This window comes from Paramormyrops kingsleyae, chromosome 16, assembly GCF_048594095.1.
Source record: "Paramormyrops kingsleyae isolate MSU_618 chromosome 16, PKINGS_0.4, whole genome shotgun sequence".
In the NCBI taxonomy this organism is placed as follows: domain Eukaryota; kingdom Metazoa; phylum Chordata; class Actinopteri; order Osteoglossiformes; family Mormyridae; genus Paramormyrops; species Paramormyrops kingsleyae.
Window position 1 is genome coordinate 2571823 of NC_132812.1, and position 7378 is coordinate 2579200.

Genomic DNA, 7378 nt, shown 5'->3' on the forward strand with positions numbered 1-7378 from the left:
ACAAGCCGAAATAACAAGAAACAGCTGGGTTTCATATGAGGTAAATAAGGGGGCATGGCACATAGGAGGATCGTACGAGCAGGTCATGACAGAACCCCCCCCCCCCCCAAGGCGCGCACTCCGACCGCGTCTCAGGGGAGGTGATGGACAAGACGGGACCGGGCACACGGGACCTGGAAGACAAAAGCAAAGACCATCAACGGGAGACCGGGAACAGAACATACACACAGAACAGGGACGGGAAGGAAGACAACACCTGACAGAGGACAGTAAAGGCAGATAGACAAATCAGAAAGGGAGACACCGGGGGAACACCAACGGGAGGAACGAAAGGGCCAGGAGTGAACATGAGAGGCACAGAGGGACGAGGAGCAGAGACAGGATAGACAAAAAAAGGAGGCAGGAAGACAAAGGGCGGAGGAACACGGGGAGTCTGAGAGAACCCCAGTGAGCAGAAGGCGGCAGCTGCAGGGGCAGCAGTCGACCACGAGGAGGAAGTCGGAGGGGACCCTGGCAAAGGCAAGGAGGGAGGGTAAGCCGCAGCAGGAGACAGCACAGCCACAGTAGGCGAAGGTGGCATCCACCGATGAGCTGTAGTGGGGGAACCCGCAGGCGACTGACGAGTCGAAGCGGGGGAACCCGTAGGTGACCAATGAGGCATCGGAGGCGGGACCGAAGGTGGCCGACAAGTCATGAAGGGGGACCCGCAGGCGACCGCCGAGCATGTGCCAGAGGACCCACAGGTGCCCCTGGAGCCACAGCCAGGGAGGCCAAGGGCAAGAGGGGTCCATTAGGGAGATCCCCGACGGGTCCCATTTGAGCTCCTCCTCATCTTCCATCATGGGAGGAGGAGCAATGGTCAGACAGTCTGGGACCTCCTCGGGAACAGGGACTGGATCCGGAGCCGGGGGGATTGGAGCTGGAGCCTCTATGGGTGTAGCCGGCCATTAGGGGCGGGAGGAGCAGGAGGCAGAGGAACCTTGGGCGGAGCAGGAGGCGGAGGCAGAGGAACCTTGGACAGAGCTGGGGCTGGAACGTCAGGCGCGGGTGGAGCCAGAGCATCAGGCGCGGGCAGAGCCAGGGGCAGGACGTTGGAGCCGCAGGCGGAGGCAGAGCTTCAGGTGAAGCGGCAGGCGGTGGAGCCGGGACCTCGGGCGGAGTGGCAGTTGCAGCAGGGGCCTCGGGCGGTGCGGTGGCCACAGTAGGGGCCTTGGGCGGTGCGGCTGCATAGGAACAGGCAGATCAGGCACGGATAGAACAGGCACGTCAGGCATGGGCAGAACAGGCACGTCAGGCAGCACTGAGGGCAGTGCGTCAACCCCCGGGACTGAACCCCAACCAGGTGGCATCACAGCAGGAGCCTCTGAGGGTGGCGGCACAGCCGTTGGGACTGGATCCACTGGCAGGTCAGGGACTACAGGCGGGTCAGGAACTATAGGCATACCGGGACCCTCAGATGAGGCAGAAACCTCATGGACTGGACCCAGGAATAGCTCTTCTGCAATAGGCATTGCCCCTTTAAGGGCCTTAGGGACCCGCGGTATAGTGTCCAATATTTCCCTAGCCCCTTTAATACCCAGGTTTATTCCCAGGAAGAGACGAGCTGCCTGAGCCAGCAGCGCAGCGGCAGTATCGTGGGTTGTAAGTACTTGCCTGCTGGGCTCGGCGGCGGTGATGTCAGGGGCGAATAATACCAGATTCTGCATCGGGGAAACTTCTTCTTGGTATCCAGCGGGGGGAGAAGCGGTGAGAGAGACGGCCCCCAGGAAGATCTCTAACTCTTCCTTCTGTCTCTGCTCCTTTCGCTTCTTCTTTTTTCTCCAGATGGTGGTGGTCAGTGGAGGCTGGGTCCTCTCAGGGAGGGCAGGCAGCTCTGGACTTTGTTTGCTTCCGAGCAAGATCGGTTGAAGCCTCATTTGCGTAACCCTCTCGACCAGCTGCCAGAGATTTTGCGAACCTCATTAATGAGGTGCGTATTCCCGGGCGGAGACATCCTCTGTAACAGTGTTCCGCTCCGGCTGGCCAGATTCAAGGCCACGGGATCCACTCGTACCTCGGGCAGATTATGTCAGTAAATGACCTCCAGTAGCAAGCCGACGCGATTGCCCTCGACTTGTGGAGGTGCTGCATTGTGGAGGTCTGTCATTCTGTTGTGACCAGGCAGTCACACAGGGAAGACGGAGCGGGGAATCAGGAAGTAAGCAATAATGCCGGAATAGGGATTTATTAGGGGAAGACAGGCGGGTACAGGACCACATGGTGGACAACATCTATCTATCTGCCAGACCTGGGGAAATCGACTTGAACGTGGACTGAAATACACAAGACAAGCCGAAATAACAGGAAACAACTGGTCACAATCAGGTTTTCACATGAGGTAAATGAGGGGGCGTGGCACACAGGAGGATCGTACGAGCAGGTCATGACACAATACGTAAAATTGAGATATGTTCAAGTGCATAGCCCAGGACACTTCTTTCTGGATTTATTTTCTTGTTTCTACCATACACACATCTGGCTAATAAGCAGAATCAACATTCTCATTTAGTTTGTAGTGGTGCCGTGTTGTCTCACTTGGATTTTTCTCTGTGTGAAAGTAAACCGAACTGAGGGGAAAACACTACAAGTTTACAAATTCTTCAACTGATTCAGACCAGAGAACCAGAACTAACTAAGGTGTGAAAACAAAAAAGTTGCACATGATGATGAACGCGTGCTCGGGTCAGGATCCTTATGTGCAATGTGAGCGCAAACCAGTGGGGGAGGGGGGCAATCATGCTCAGGCATGGTAGGAGGCAATTGGGCTAAGTGTTAGTACGCCCTTAGTAATGCTACCTGTTCTTACAACCCATAGTCATAGGGTCTAGATTGAACGATGTCCTATTTTACATCATGGCCTTTGAAAAATCTTATGATTTGCCCAGTGGAAGGTTTTTTGGTGATATATTTTTGAGGAACTTCCCTTCTGACTTTAACTTTTGGCTTAGACATTGTGTTTGACTTTGGATCAGATTTATGGATTGGATTATGGGGTAGCACTTTACTTTAGTTACTCAGTTACAATTCAAGTACAAATCATGATTTTTTTTTTGGCTTTTGCACCACATGGTAGAGGTGAGTGCCACTTTTATTTTGCATCAATTTTGGCCTGTATTTGGTTAGAAAAAAATTAGACAGCTAGGAAAGTGAATTGTATAGGTATTTATTTTTAATTTAGCTTATCTCTCTTTAGTGTTGACTAGCTCACTGAAGTGTCTCATTTCTTTTTAAGTTCTGAAATAATCTGTTTTGTTTGGGTCAGATTATTTGTTTAACAAGATTTGTAAATCGTTAATATGTATACTCAGCAAAAAAAGAAACGTCCCTTTTTCAGGACTGTGTATTTCAACAATAATGTTGTAAAAATCCAAATAACTTTACAGATCTTCATTGTAAAGGGTTTAAACAATGTTTTCCATGCATGTTCAATTAACCATAATCAATTAATGAACATGCACCTGTGGAATGGTCGTTAAGACCTTAACAGCTTACAGAAAGTAGGCATTTAAGGTCACAGTTCTAAAAACGCAGGACACTAAAGAGACTTGTCTACCGACTGTGAAAAACACCCAAAGAAAGATGCCCAGGGTCCCTGCTTATCTGCGTGAACGTGCATTAGGCATGCTGCAGTGAGGCATGAGGACTGCTGATGTGGCTAGGGCAATAAATTGCCATGTCCGCACTGTGAGACGCCTAAGACAGCGCTACAGGGAGACAGGAAGGACAGCTGATCATCCTCGCAGTGGAAGACCACGTGTAACAACACCTGCACAGGATCAGTACATCCGAATATCACACCTGCGTGACAGGTACAGGATGGCCACAACAACTGCCCGAGTCACACCAGGAACACACAAGCCCTCCATCAGTGCTCAGACTGTCCGCAATAGGCTGAGAGAGGCTGGACTGAGGGCTTGTGTGTTGTGTGTTATTTGGATTTTTACAACATTATTGTTGAAATACACAGTCCTGAAAAGGGGACGTTTCTTTTTTTGCTGAGTATATATGGCCCAGTGCCTCTACCTATACAAGGATCATAATGCCATTTATGAATTATACACATCCAGTGAACCTGCATAAGGTAAACAACTAAAAATGCTATGCAGGAGATGGTACCTGCAGCGACATTCGGTGAGTGATGTAGCCCAAGGTGGCAGGTGGCCTAATGGCTAAGGACTGGATGTTTTTGGCTACAATTCCAGAAGCTGCCTTGGCCAGTTGTTCCAGTAAGATGTCTAGTTGTATGAATGAGTTAAAAGCCTTAGACTGCTTTGGATAGTGCTGAACATAAATGTTATGCAATGTAAGATTTAGCAGTATGGATTTCAGTTTATAATTACAGACTGTCCTGTACATTAGATTTGGATCAAATGTTTTATTGACTTCCTGGAATAAAAAGTAATATAAAGAGGTAAACTGTAAATTTTTGGAAAAAAACAGTAACAATTTTGAGGAGCACAAATACTAGGTAGTAACTGATCAATTACTACTGAAGTACAAATCATGAAGAAATATAGTAGCTGCTTGATAAAGATGCATCATCATTCATTAATGATGAATTAACATGAGATTAGTATGTAAGTAACGCTTAGTTTATGATTAATTAATACATTAGTAATATCTTAATACTACATAATTTGTGCCAAAAATGTGTCCAAAAAATACAACAAATAAAAATTGTAATTCATTTGCTCCCAAACATTAAATGTGGCACCAAGCCTTTCCTGTGAGCAAATGAGCTGTAGCAGACACAGGACCTGAGGCCTGTGTGTAAGCTAATGATGGCATTGTAATGAAGTGGGACATGTCCAGGCTGGGCTTGAGTATTTAAGGGAATAAGCAAAGTGATAAATCACAGTAAGTACCAAAGGCACCAGTGACACCCCCCACCGGAACCTGCCTGCCTGACAGCCTTTCTGGATAATGTCAGCTGACAAGGCCCTTGGCAGGGTGGCAGGATGGGGAGGCACTTACACAGCTATGACAGGAATTAAACACAGATTTTTAGTAGAAGTGGTGAACCACACGCTAGAGGCTTGTTGAAGTCATCAGTCATTCCACTGATGGATCGCCAATCAAATAAATTAATTCCATCAATAGGTCATGTTCCTCATTTTAATAGTTATTCAATTTACAAAGACCCAAGGCACAGAATTCCAGTACTAGGCAGTACTTCATTTTAATGCCCAGTTCAATATTTTAAATATTTCTAATGAAGTAGCTGCATCTGTAAATTTTCACCTTTCTTCAGCTAAAAGGTACCATTCCTCAACATTGCCCTGCTTGCAACGTTGACGCGACGGTCCCCCGCCTGACCCTGTCTGGCTCACATGCTCATAGCAAAGGGATATTTACAGCTTGCAGACATGTGAAGGTCACATGGAATAAGGCAGGATAATGGGTATTACAAAATGCTGACCCAAACCCGACAATGCTTGGGAGTACCTCTTGGTGATTGAGTGCCAGGTACAAAGGCTCTAACTATTCAAAACTATGTTGCGAGAATCCCACGGTAAATCAGTAGGCTGAAATGGATTAGCTGACGTCTTTAAATAAAGGCCACCATGGCAGCATGGCTGAGAGCCTGGGTGCTCAATATGAGCGAAACGTTCGCTGATACTGGAATGCAGAATTTGGCTATAACATATGGGGCCCAAGGTAATATAGGGGCCAAGATTTCAAGTTGAAAAGTTTTTCCTTAAATTTTAAGTCTGCCTGCCCCTCCCCCCCATGAACTGTGGTTGCCTGGCACAGCCTGCTGAGGTGCTGTGTGAATAACACACGGCAGTAACTCCTCAGACCTTGCAGCAGGCCCATTTTGCCTGGTGTCCTTTCTGTCTGGTCAGCCATCCTCCCGTTCAGGTGGATTGTTTAATACCATGAATCTCACCATGTTCTAACAGACCCTCTCAGGTATATGTTCTACAGACCCTCTCAGATACATGTTCTATCAGAGCCTCTCAGGTACATGTTCTAACAGACCCTCTGAGGTAGACTTGTAATCAAGACCGCCTAAACCAAGACCAAGACACTACCAAGACCAGAGGGTATCGAGACCAAGACAGACCGAGTCAAGACCAAGACAAAGTCGATACAAGACCAAGGCCGAGACCAAAAAAAAAGACTCCCTTAACTTTTGTGTGCTGTTGAGGACTGACATGACGGGTACTGACTGGTCCCAAAGTCATATGACAGAACACCTCCAACAACTGTCTAAAGGATGGGAAATATGTAACTGATTTCAATTATACTTAATTTGTAGATGAAATTGTAACATCAAATTGAAGATACACAATTATAAACTTGAAATTGTATAATCATGTCCCATTGTAGTAGTACTAGCCAAATGACACTGTATGATACAGTATCAACTTCCCTGAAATAGATTAGGCCTGTTAACTCAACACAACGTGATATGCAGATGTTATTTGAAAATCAATGGTCACATTTATTTAGTCAAACAACACCAAAATACTGTAATCAAACAATATAAAGACATGCGCGCACATCACATGAATCAAATGCAAACTACAAATACCATATACCAATACAAACTGCACATCAAATTGTGCATTAATAAGAACAAGGACAAGTGCTTAAAAGATTCTGACACCTTGATGTCTGCAGTGGCATGTGATTACACATTTAACTAACGTTTAACAAGCGCTACACTTATTTTGCGCATATAATGCATATTTTGATTGGATGAGCGCCAATGTCTGAATCACAACAAAATGCATGTATGTCATTGATTGGTTGCATTTGAAAGGCGCAAAAGGCGAAATAATAATAATGTTGTGTGTCATGGATACTTTTCGCTCCAAATCTCCCGACCACTATGTCGATCTGAGACAGCAAGACCATGACAGTGAGACCAAGACAAGACCGAGGGATCCGAGACCAAGACAAGACCAAGACCATAGACCGTCAAGACTGTGACAAGACCAAGAACGAAAACCGGTCTCGAGACATCCAACTCTACTCTGAGGTACATGTTCTAACAGACCCTCTCAGGTACATGTTCTATCAGACCCTCTCAGGCACATGTTCTAACAGACCCTTGATCTAAATTCTTTCAAATACCACAGGAGCCCTTAGCAGTCCACAAAGCAGGGCATGCAAAACCAGGACAGGCAGGCTATCCACTCTAATAGGATTTTGTGCAGAGGAAGAAAACCCACTTCATCTTCTCCAATTCCCCCCATCATGGAGTGCCGTGAGTCAAGGTGCTCATAAACACTCAGGATATTGATAATAGTGGGGTCACTTCCTTGGCCCGAAAGCACCACACTACCCACATGGAAGTGTAATAAGCACTAGAGGCCCCTACATCAGGCCA